General features: G+C 38.8%; 1 protein-coding gene across 2 annotated transcripts in view; it reads right to left on the bottom strand.

Moving 5' to 3' along the window:
• The window catches only part of MEF2A (myocyte enhancer factor 2A), a 185,575-nt gene that overhangs the window by 171,557 nt on the left and 660 nt on the right, over positions 1-13,358 (bottom strand). The gene's annotated exons all lie outside the window — the stretch shown is intronic.

Below are 13,358 nucleotides of genomic sequence, written 5' to 3'. Positions count from 1 at the left end.
AAATATATTCTATTAATATAGTATCCCTAGTAATTAAGAACTATTATTATATTAATAATTGGATTAATATATTCAAACAAGCGTTTGAGGATATGAAAACCACTTTGACTCAGCAATCGAAAAACTACAAACAAAAACAAGAAAGTTAAAAGTAACTGAATTTAAAAAATTAGAAAAAAAATTACAGAAATGAAGAATAAATTGCAAGGCACCCAAGGAAGAATTATCTCAAATGAAAATGATCTACCACAGTCCATAATATAACAGCATCTGTTATGAGCCACATCCATCCACATCTAGTGTTGTTTCATCCGATCTCAGGTTAACTATCTAGGACTTCATAATAATTCACAAGCCACAACTCTTCCAAAATTCATCTATGTTAGCAAACTTCATGTCTTTCCCATACTAGAAAGGCATATTTATTTACTCTTTATGATTACTTAAACCATTTAATACAGTTAAAACTGTATTTAACCACAGTTAAAACCATGGCTGCTATTAAATAGGTTTATTAGGTTCCTGTGTGTGTGTCTTCAGTTGCTTTAGTATGTCTGACTCTTTGAGATCCCAAGGACTGTAGACCGCCAGGCTCCTCTGTCCACAGGATTTTCCAGGCAAGAATACTAGAGCGGGTTGCCATTTCCTCCTTCAAGGGATCTTCACAAACCAGGGATTGAACCCACACCTCCTGCACTGCAGGCAGATTCTTTAGCACTGAGCCACAGGGGAAGCCTTTAATGTGTCACTGACAAAGTCTGAGTATATTCTCCTAGATGCACTGATGCCACAAACCCCATGATCTTTACTACACAACTCTGCAAAGCACAGTGATTTTTAGGAACACACACACTACGTTTTAGTGGAACCAACTGTAGATGTGAATGTATGGGTTAGTATACACATATTTCTTAGCTCTGCTGAGAAGGCATAGAAACAAGGATACCTCAGGGGCAATTAGCACACCTAGCACCCAGATCTTGGTTTCTAAATGCCATCTTCCAATAAAAGGAGCTAAGGCTCTTCAGAAAAGAGGGTGATTCCAGAACTGGAAAAGGTAAAGTACAAGATGGGCCTGGAGCAATTAAACAGCCTCCTGCTTTGTTAAGAAAAATGTGTTTATTTGTTGTGGGTTTTTTTCTTTTTTTGCTTAACTTAAGAAAATCTTAACTGCAACCACGAAATTAAAACACGCTTGCTCCTTGGAAGAAAAGCTATGACAAACCAAGACAGTGTACTAAAAAGCAGAGACATCACTTTTCTCAACAGAAGTTCATATAGTCAAAGCTATGGTCTTTGCAGTAGCCATGTACGGATGATAGAGCTGAACCATAAAGAAGGCTGCATGCCAAAAACTGATGCTTTTGAATTGTGGTGCTGGAGAAGGCTCTTGAGAGTCCCTTGGACACCAAGGAAATCAAACCAGTCTATTCTAAAACAAATCAACCCTGAATATTCACTGGAAGGACTGATGAGGAAGCTGAAAGCTCCAATACTTTGGCCACCTGATGCACAGTCAACTCACTGGGAAAGACCCTGATGCTAGGAAAGACTGAGGGCAGGAGAAGAAGGGGGAGATAGAAGGTGAGATGGCTGGATGGCATCACTGACTCAATGGATATGCTGCTGCTGCTAAGTTGCTTCAGTCGTGTCCAACTCTGTGAAACCCCATAGATGGCAGCCCACCAGGCTCCGCCATCCCTGAGATTCTCCAGGCAAGAACACTGGAGTGGGTTGCCATTTCCTTCTCCAATGCATGAAAGTGAAAAGTAAAAGTGAAGTCGCTCAGTCTTGTCCGACTCTTCACGACCCCATGAACTGCAGCCTACCAGGCTCCTCCATCCATGGGATTTGCCAGGCAAGAGTACTGGAGTGGGCTGCCACTGCCTTCTCCGCAATGGACATGAGTTTGAGCAAACTCAGGGAGATGGTGAAGGACAGGAAAGCTCGCGTGCTGCAGTCCATGAGGTCAAAAAGAGTTGGACAAAACAAGTGACAAACAACATCAATTGAGAACATAGTATTTGAAAGATTTCAGTTTTATTTTCCAAGGTCAAACACTGAAAATCTTGAGATAATCAAAACAGAGTTACTCTGCCTTAGGGCAAGCACACACACAGGCTTTTTTAGACAATTCCTCCTCTTTCCCTGCCCATTATATATCTTCACTTCCACTCCTCTTCAAATACCCATTCTGTGGCCAACTCCTTAGACACTGTCATTAACAGGAACTGTTTCACTTCTAAGAGTAAATTATTCATCCCAGTCTCTGACTATACCCTCTTATTCCACCTAAGCAGTCTATCACAAGTAAATTCATCATCTTCCTCCAGAGCCTAATCCTCCCTTGTGCCTCCTATTTCAGTAAACTCATTCATTCTCTCAACTGCCCAAGCCATAAATCTAATCATCACCCTAAACTCTTTCTCTTTCACCTTCCACAAGCCCCCACTATGTATCTTCTCAAATTCAACTATTTCTTCAATCCTCATTCCACTACCATAGTCCAGCCACCTTAGCCCTTTTAACTGGTTTTTTGTAATATCCTTCTCAATTACTCTCCCTACCTACCAATTTTAACTCTCTCTAAAGAAGCTGACACAGAGCAATCAGTATTACCTTTTAATTTCCTGCCAGGCTTAAGATGCTGATATTTTCCCTAAAACACAATACAAATTCGCTTAGTTGTGTCCGACTCTCTGTGACCCCATGGACTGTAGACTACCAGGCTCCTCGGTCCATGGGATTTTCCAGGCAAGAATACTGGAGTGGGTTGCCATTTCCTTCTCTAGGGGATCTTTCCAACCCAGGGATCAAACCCGGGTCTCCCGCATTGTAGGTAGATGCTTTACCGTCTGAGCTACCAGGAAAGCCCCACAAATTCCTTAACATAGCTTAAAGGGCTCTTCAAATCTGTTCCCTACTTACCTCTCCAGTGTCATCTCTCTGGCACTGCCTGATTCATCCATAGGTACTCTTTGAGTTTCTCCAAGCAATCTAAGCTCCCTAAGCATATCTCTTGTCTTTATTACAGGTCTGGTACACTCTACCCATTCTCTTCACAAAGCTAAGTCCTATTCACCCTTCTTCAACCTAAGTTGAAGAAGTCACTGGAATAAATTTTCCTCAGTTTAGTTGCTCAGTCGTGTCTAATGCTTTGTCACCTCATGGACTGCAGTATGCCAGGCCTCCCTGGCCATCACCAACTCCTAGAGTTTGCTCAAACTCATATCCATCCAGTCGGTGATGCCATCCAACCATCTCATCCTCTGTGGTCCCTTTCTCCTCCTGCCCTCAATCTTTCCCAGCATCAGGGTCTTTTCAAATGCATCAGTTCTTTGCATCAGGTGGCCAAAGTATTGGAGCTTCAGCTTCAGCAACAGTCCTTCCAATGAATATTCAGGACTGACTTCCTTTAGGATGGACTGGTTGGATCTCCCTGAAACTGGGTGAACTGTGCCTTCTATGTGCTCCTGCAGCACTCCACACATCAAGCACACAGCAAGTGTTCATTCTTATTCCTCATCACCTAGCCCTATGGATTGAATAAGATAATGAAAACCAAACTCTGAAATAAATTACCAAAGTAACACAATGCTTACAAAGAATTAGAACCCAATGACTTCTGGCTCAGGAACACAATATTCTTTCCACTATACTTTGCAGCACTTAATTTTACTTTCATAACCAAGTCAATGTTAATTAGATATAAAGCATATAACCTAGAGTTAAAAAGGATCTAGATATCATCTCATTTTATAATTAAAGTGAAGCCCAGAAAGGGCTAAACAACACTACAAAACAGCAATGCCAGGATTCGTCATTTTGATGTTCTTTAATTACATACTTTAGTCTCAGGAATACGGTTTTTAAAATTTTAAAGCTGAAAAACTTTTTATTTCAAGGTTAGCAGAACTATTAAAAACAAAACAAATGAATCATCAATTCACTTAAAAGTTTCCATAAAACTTTTAACAAAACACAAGATTATTTAACTATGGTATAACACTAATAAAAATAATACTGAGTCATTATTATATTTATAATATAAACAACACATGGGTACCAATCATGCTCAAGGCTCTGTGAAACATACTGAGCAAACAAAGATACAAAACAGAATTCCTATTTCCACAAAGTTTAAAGTAAGTTTTGGAAAATGAGACCCAACCATTACAAAATTAAACATAAAAATTACAGGACAAATTAGTCACTTAAATGGTTAACAGTTTCAAAAGAAGTGATTCTGCTGCAAGATATTTCAGGAATGTAAAGAAAAATTACAATCTACTGCCTGAGCAATCAGCATAAACTCAAAATTTCTTAGCTTAGTCAGCTGAAAGGGCTCAAAACAATGATATTCCAGTGTCAACAAGCTTACCTGCTGTCCAGTTCTTGATTTCTAAATACTCTGACCCAATGAAAGAAACCAGGACTCCTTGAAGAAATGGCTGATTCTAGGACAGCAGAAAAAGCAGACAATGAACCTGGAATATCTTTTGTCTCAAAAGGAATGAAGTGCTCCAAACATGATAGGAATGTGTCAAAACAATCAATGAGTTAACTTGAAGGAGCTCCCACTGACCAAATCTGAGTTTATTTGGAACATCAAGGTGAATACTGACAAGTAATGAGAGAATAACCTACTTAATTTAAAAAAAAAAGAATCTCTGAATTTATATTGATATTAAATAAACAAATGAGAAGGAAAAGCTCTAATTTACAACTTAATAGAAGACCTACTAGCAAATGTAGAAGAAACAGTAAAAAAAAAAAAAAAAAAAAAAACCACCACTTCGGAACCACTGTACAATAACTGATTCAGGCAAAAATCATTAATGAATGTTAAAACCATTATGTGAACATTTAGGGAAAACAAAAACACAGCCTCAAAGCGGCTCCCCAAAGATGATTCCATAATAACAAGGAAGAAAATGAAAATTTTTATATGGAGAAAAAATTGGTAGGCAAACCTTAACTAGTGATACAAGTAAACATCAACAACAAAGGATCAAACAGACATGATATTGCCTCCGACAGTGATGCACTGAAGGAAAGGCGTACCAGAGCTTGTGCAGTACGCCTGCCAAAAATGCAGAACTTGAATCTACCAACGAAGAAGCAACACAACAAACCCAAAGTAATGGACACCCTACAAAACAAAGGACTGTACTCCTCAAAACTAACGATTTCATGGGGGAAAAGGCTCAAGGACTGTCTCAGGTTAAAGGATATATGACAACTAAAATAAAATAAAAAAGGAATTGAAAAAAAAAAACTATTAAAGAATCTTACTGGCACTACTGAAGAGACTCCAACATGAACTGTATAATAAACTACTGTATCAATATTAAATTTCTTGAATCCATCATACTGTGGTTATGTAAGAATATCTCTTTGTTCTTAGGCAATATTGCTGAAGCATTTAGGGATAAAGGATCACGATGTATGAGACCTACTCTCAAACGGCTCAACAATAACAATAATTATGACAGGGAAAGGAGGAGGGTAGAGTAGGAAAAAGAAGATCTAGAGAGCGGATTTCTGCTAGTACATTGTAATATATGGTATGTTGTATGTTTAATATGTGGTTTCCTTGTCAGCAATATACATTAATGCAGCATTTCTATCCCTTGTATGCATCTGTGATGTTCTGCCTCAAAAGATATGTCTCTGACTTTAACTGAATACACTTGAATCTTTGGTATCCTCTATAGATGTAATCAAGGAGCTTCAAATTATAGATAAAATAATATCAGTTTCCAGACTTTGAAATCACTCTGCAAATACAGAGAACCAAAAGGCAAATATGCTAAATATTAACAATTGATGAATCTAGGTGACAAGTATAGGAGCTCACTGTATTAGTCTTATATCTAATGTTTTCCCAAAACAAAACATTAAAACAACAACAACCTTCTGCCAACACCAAACCATTACTTTGGGTAAACTGAGTCATTTCTGAAAAATAAAATCTTTTGACTCCCAGATTCTTTTCTCCCTTTTCTTCATGATCCATGTCACCTTAAAACTATTAAACGTTTTCATCACCAAAATAAACATTTGACAAAGTAGTCCCCAACATGCAAATAAGTCACATTTCAAAATCTCATTTGTAAGTCAGATGTTTAGAATGTAGAATGATCTTCACCATTACAAACAGTGATTCGGTTCCTAATGCTGGCCACAAAAACTCTCACAAGATGAATCTCAGGAAATGCTCAATAGTCTGGGATTCCAACCTTGACCCAGAATGCATGTCAATATGTACAAAAAATGCACAAACTAGTATTTTATAATCTGGAAAGCACTTTTATCATTTTTAAAGTCTCATTTGGAAAACTTGATTTGGGTTGGTCATCTTAGTTGTTCAGACAACTTTCACTCAATTCAACATTTACTGAGCATTCACTATGTGGCAAGACAGGTTTGTATTGAGCATACTAAAAGACCAAGGCAGTATCTCTGACACAGCAGAAGAGACTGACGTCAATTACAATACTTTAAATGTTCAATGAAAGTCAAAGAGGACAGTGAAAAAGTTGGCTTAAAACTCAACATTCAGAAAACTAAGATCATGGCGTCTGGTCCCATCACTTCATGGCAAATAGATGGGGAAACAGTGACAGACTTTATTTTTCTGAGCTCCAAAATCACTGCAGATGGTGACCACAGCTATTAAATTAAGACACTTGCTCCTTGGAAGAAAAGTTATGACCAACCTAGACAGCATATTGAAAAGCAGAGACATTACTTTGTCAACAAAGGTCTGTCTAGTCAAGGCTATGGTTTTTCCAGTAGTCATGTATGGATGTGAGAGTTAGACTATAAAGAAAGCTGAGCACTGAAGAATTGATGCTTTTGAACTATGGTGTTGGAAAAGACTCTTGAGAATCCTTTGGACTGCAAGGAGATCCAAACAGTCCATCCTGAAGGAAATCAGTCCTGAATATTCATTGGAAGGACTGATGCTGATGCTGAAACTCCAATACTTTGGCCACCTGAGGTGAAGAACTGACTCATTGGAAAAGACCCTGATGCTGGGAAAGATTGAAGGCAGGAAGAGAAGGAGACAACAGAGGATGAGATGGTTGGATGGTATCACCGACTCAAAGGATATGAGTTTGAGTAAACTCCGGGAGTTGGTGATGGACAAGGAGGCCTGGCATGCTGCAGTCCATGGGGTCGCAAAGAGTTGGACATGACTGAGCAACTGAACTGAACCTAAAAAGATTAAAATCAGTATCAAGATAACATTTGGGGCATAACTTAAAGGATAACTTTCAGTAGGTATATGAACAATGGAGCATTCCAATCCCTGACAAAAACATGAAACTACTGGACTGCAACATTAAACAGGATGGTCTGAGTAAAGAAGTGAGATTTGGGCCAAGTTCCAAAGAGTCTGGCCAGGTCAGCCTTATGAAAAGCATTTCAAGCAGGTGGTACAAAAAGTGCACAAGACCCTAAAATGGAAGTAAAGAGTTTAAAAAGCTCTGAGACGTGCAAGTAGCTGGCCTCCAATGAAGAAAAAGACAATGAGAACAAGAAAGATCAGAATGGGAAGTCACTGGAAGAGTTTAAGGAAAAATGACAAGATTGAGGCTCTTAAAATGGTCCCCAGGATTGCGGTGTGAATAAAGAACTTATGAGGAACAGGAAAAGAAACAAGATACCCAGTTAGGAGGCTACTGCAGTAATTCATGTAAGAGATCACGATGCCGTGAAATAAACAGGCGGCAATGGGCTTCCCTGGTGGCTCAGCTGGTAAAGAATTCACCTGCAATGTGGGAGACTTGGGTTTGACTCCTGGGTTGGAAAGATCCCCTGGAGAAGGGAACACCTATCTACTCCAGTATTCTGGCCTGGAGAATTCCATGGACTGCATAGTCCATGGGGTTGCAAAGAGTTGGACACAACTGAGTGACTTTCACTTCACAATGAAGGCTAAGAGCAGTGGATTGGCACAAGATAAACTCCGAAGGTACAACAGAACGTATGGATGGACTGGATCTGAGAGAAAAGAAAGGAATCCAAAATGTTATCTTAGGTTTCTGGCTTGAGTACTGCCACTTACTAAGATGGGGAAGGCCAGCAGAGACATCAGGGTTTGAACATAAGAGGGAGGAAGAAGGTTGGCAGAGAGGAATAAATAGCTATATTTTAGTCATGTAGCTAACATTATGTTTGAAATCCCAACTAGATTTCCAAGTGGGTATCAAAATCAGGAAAATTCTGGGCTAGAAAAATAAAAGTGGGAGACATCAGCATAAAAATAATAACCTTTTCAGGGAAAAGCAAACAGCTGGCCTTAACTGGGTCATAGAAACTGAAGGGTTGTTGCTGACAAGGAGCCTGAAGAGATAGGATAGAATATATTATGAAGTGAACCATGACTAATAATGGCAACAGCAGTAGTAGTAATGATAGTAACAGTAAGAGAAAAAAAAAAAAAAAACTACATTTTAAGGTACCAAGCACTGTGTTAAAAAGCTTGATAATATACATCTCATTCAATCCTCTCAACAACTCTGCAAAGTAGATAATATTATAATCACTGTTTTATACACTGAGCTTCAAGAAGATTGAGAACCTGCCAAAGAACAAAAAGTGCTAGAGTGGGTATTCTAAAACTTAGGCAGTCAGATTTTAGAGATCAACCTCTTATTTCTTACATTACTGCCTCTTTACTGATTTTATATGCCTTTGAAGTTTTTCTTAAAAGAAGTATAACATTTAGATCTGAATTTTAGAAATATAATTCTACTCTTTATATAAAAGATAGATTGCTAGGGGTGGGGATAAAAAATAAGACAAGTAAACACAGTATTAGTCAATGCAAAAGACCTTGTTTTAATAAGCCAACAGTTATTAGTTATCTTACTAGGTTACATGAAGAGTATCCTTTTGTTCCAAGGTTGACAAATCATACCTCAAAGTAATCCAAGTCAACCTCCACATACATGCTGCTGGCAACAAAAATAAGCTGCTGAAAAAGGTCCAGCTCATGCAGTATAAATTTACCACCCACTACCAAAACATTTCTCAAAACGTATAACAATGTAACTTTATTGATTGCTGAATTTAAGTTCATAAATTAAAGTTTCTGAGGAAAATAAAATTAGTACAGATTCAAGACAACCATAAAAAGATGTGCCTTGGTTGAGAGTTATTAGAAATCAGATCACCTAGTATGTTTTTGCACCCTTGTTAACAATTCTTCTAGCCTTCAGCATCATCAATCATTAAATGATGAAGTAGTAAATTATCTGCTGTCCTACACCACTGTTCAAATAACACCATTAGGCTCATAAACCGGCTAATTTTTTTTTATGATTTCGAGTGATTACTAAGATGATACAATGTTAAATAAAATACTAAGTTCAGTAAGCATCAATTCCAATAGTAATTATTAAAATCAGCAAATGACAAACATCTATATAATGTAATATTTATTAATTATGTGTTAACACATATCCTGTGCCATGCATGAGACTTATTAACAAATGGGCTTACACTCTCAATTATAATAAACTGGAGTCATCCATTTATCATAGAGTACACAGATAAAGCATACAAAAATAATTTAGTTCCACCAAACAAATAAATGAAGAATAAAAAATTATAATTACCCACTAGAGAAAAGCTATTTTTTAGATATATATACACCAGGCTTCCCTAGTGGCTCAGTCAGTAAAGAATCTTCCTGCAAGGCAGGAGACCCAGGTTCAATCCCTAGATGGGAAAGATCCCCTGGAGAAGCAAATGGCACCCCACTCCAGTATTCTTGCCTGGAAAATCCCACAGACAGAGGAGCCTGATGGGCTACATATAGCCCATAGGATGCAAGAGTCGGATGAGACTTAGTGACTAAACCAGGTATGTTATAAAAATATTTTTTCTAATTTCAAATTTTAAATATCGTATTTTAAAGATGCCTCTCACAAATAATCACTAAGAGATATGTTTCATTGAAAGTTAGGAAATATACTCACATTTGACTTTTATTTTTTTAATATGCAGAGAGATCATGGAAGTTAGAATCCAACAATGACTGCAGATAAGCCAAATAAACATTTAACGTATAATATGACAATGAATTTAAGATGTTGGGATATTTTATCCCAAACAAACATATGAGCATTCTCCTGTATTTATGCATTATACGAACTCCTTTTTGGTAACAAACACAAGGATACATGTAAGGGGCAGATCACCTATACAATCATCATAGGAAGGAAGGGATGAAGGGAGATGAGGCAATATACATTTTGTACACATTTTGTACATTAAGCCTCAAGCAACCCCGAGGACCTATTACACCATTGTTTCATTTAATTTTAACAATTCTATGGGGCAGGTGGTAAAATTCCTTCCCATTTTACAGAAGATGTCTCATAACTTTGTCAGTGGTAGAGCTGGGATCAGAACCAAGATCTGACGACAAAGTCAAGCAGCCTTCCTTTACTTGCAAATCAGCACAATGTGTTAAAGTGTTTTTTGCAGGAAATTATATAACTAGAATATAGACTTTATTTTCCATATTTATAGTTGTCTTATTACTACACAAAGCACTCCTCAATTTAGTAAGAATATTCAGAAAGTTTCTTTCTAATCTAGAAAAAAAGGCAATGCTAAACATGTTCAATCGACAAAATATTATTTTTCATTGCTCCATCACTAATACAAGTAAAATTTCAGCTAGACTTTGTAACATTCATATGTGCCAAGTGTATATCTTTCAAAGCAAAAAGATACATGCATGGTCTGATTACAAGACAGAATATATAAAATTTAAAGTGCCCACAGAAAATCGAGGACCATCATCATTGTATGTTACAACAAATCCCTCTTGCTAGACTTTATAAAAGCAGCAAAAGGAGAGAAAAAAAGATGGCTTTCCAAAACCTGACTGATAAGCATGCTATTTCCCAGTAACAAATTTATGGTTTCTCCCTCCTAGATCAGAAAACACATCTACTAAAATAAATTTTCATTGAAATATTTCAACTTCAAAATCATATTCTAATAAATATTTTCATAATTACTTAACTACTCTCAGAATACACTTCTATATTTCTCTCTTGATAACCAATGAGTGATGACATTGCTGCTTGAATGTTAATAAAATTAAACTGCACTGCATCCTAAAAGTAAAATGCAAAGAATAATGCAACTGCCCTGAAAAATAAAGCCTCACCATTCAAAATAACTCATCTTGAAAAGATTATTTCTAGTTCCATTTACCAAAGCAAAGGTCTTTGTCACAAGTACTCCCATTAAGGAAGCATGAAAAACTCTTAACAATATAGATCATTCTCAAGCTTTAATTCAACAGTGATATTAACAATTATTACCTCTAAACCCCAAAAAGCTACTTTCCTTCTACTGAACACCCTCCACCACTCAATCACTCATTACTCTAAACAATTTAGTGGGGAGAAAAAAAAAACTTCCTGGGAAGTAATTTAAGGAGTTAAACATAATTTTATCATCCTTTCTCCAAGATGAATAAAACGATTATATATAACAATAGTGTGAATTAAATAATTGTGTTTAGATAGATCACTACTACCTCACAATGGCCTTAGTAAATAAACTTTCATTGGAAGCACTCTTTCAACAGAATTATTAAAGACTGTGTCTACAAAGTACTTAAATCACTAGTTCTAATTCTTCGGTATTTTCACTGCAACACCATTACCACAACTTTTTACACTTTACTACACTGCTCAATGAGAATTTAAAATGATTTCAGAATCGGTTAGTGCATCATCATATAGAACTAGACACATAACATGTGTTCATTGTTTGATATAGAGTCTAACTAAATTTGTCATCCACTTTAGTGAAGACACTTTTGACTTTTTTCCGAAAACAAAAGCTGCCATTCACAGGAAAAGACATGAGTAAAGACTCATAACTTCAAAAATGAACCAAACCAAAAGATGTACATACAAAAGTCATAATAAACAAGGGTTATTTTATCCTCATTTCTTAAATTCATACTAAAATAAATGCCATTTCTGTGTTTGCAGGAAAAAAATCTTTAAGCTATTTTATTTACCTTTGCCACAGACTGTACAAGTACTGCCAAGGTAACACAGATTTTAAAACTGACAACTGGAGTACTTGGCAGTTGCCAAAACAACACAGCTGGATTCTTAAAGGAAAAGTGCTCTTGTGTAATGTACACCTAATTACAGCTTTAGGGAACCTTCTCTCTATTTACTAAAAAAAAAAAAAAAATACACATGGAAAACACACTGCACTAAAACTTGACAATTTTCAGACAATATTTTTTTTTTAAATATACGTAACTCTTAACACACCACAGCAGGCCTTTTTAAAGGCACACTTATTAGAATCACAATCTCACTATAAACTAAAATGCAGGTTAACACCGTGCTATGACTCTTCAATCCGCACATGGATCCCTACCGGATCCTGACAGGATGCTCGCTTCTTATCTCAGGAATCAGTCATCAGGTCTGAGGACATTTTTACAGTGACACTTTGGGGCGGGGGGGAGGGGAGAACACAACAACTTGTTTTTTCTAATGCAGAAACGCTCACCATTTCCAAACTTGTTACACTACCTCACCTACTAAGGGATCCTCATGGATCAAAGACAGACGGAATCGAACTGAAGGACAAAGTTTCCATCACAGAAAACCTTCCCTGCGAGTCGGGATCTACTTTGGATGGACGTCCGGGGGGGCAGCGAGCCGTTCCCTACGCAGCCCCTTCTCCTCCGCGACGTCTCCCCGCCCCGTCGGGAGCCCGCACCCGCAGGTGCCCCCGGCCCAGGCCACCTTCTGGCCCCAAGTACCGAACCGGCCAGTGGCACACACACACACCAACACACACAGAGAGTTCCGCTCCGTTAGACCAACCTTCTTCCAAAACAGAAGTGAGGGAACTTCTTCCAACAAGAGCGCAAAACGCCTCCTGCAGCAGGGGTCAGTCTCTTCGGGGAGACCCCTGCCTCGCACGGCAAGATTAAGAAAAGGGCCCTCGGGCGTTTCCCCGCAGAGAGCCTTCGGACCCCCAGGGAACTCCCTCAACTTTCAAGGAGGCGACGTCCGCCACCGCCCCCCAGCCCCAGACGCGACGTGCGCCCCGGGAGGCTCCGAGCGCCCAGCCCGCGCCGCCGCGCCTCCCTCAGCCGGCCCGCGACGCCCCTCAGCCCGCCGGCCCGCCCTCGGGGCACCCCGCCCCCACCTCCACGGGAGGCGCCGACCCCGACGCGACCACTGCTCGCCGCCTCCCCGCACCCCACCCGGCCCGCCGCAGCGCGCCTCCGCCCCGGCCCCTGCCAGCGGGACGCGGCGCCGCGCCGCCGTCCCGGGGGCCCC

The sequence above is a fragment of the Oryx dammah genome, unplaced genomic scaffold, assembly GCF_014754425.2.
Source record: "Oryx dammah isolate SB20612 unplaced genomic scaffold, SCBI_Odam_1.1 HiC_scaffold_16, whole genome shotgun sequence".
Taxonomy (NCBI): domain Eukaryota; kingdom Metazoa; phylum Chordata; class Mammalia; order Artiodactyla; family Bovidae; genus Oryx; species Oryx dammah.
This window is presented reverse-complemented; position numbering and strand designations above follow the sequence as displayed.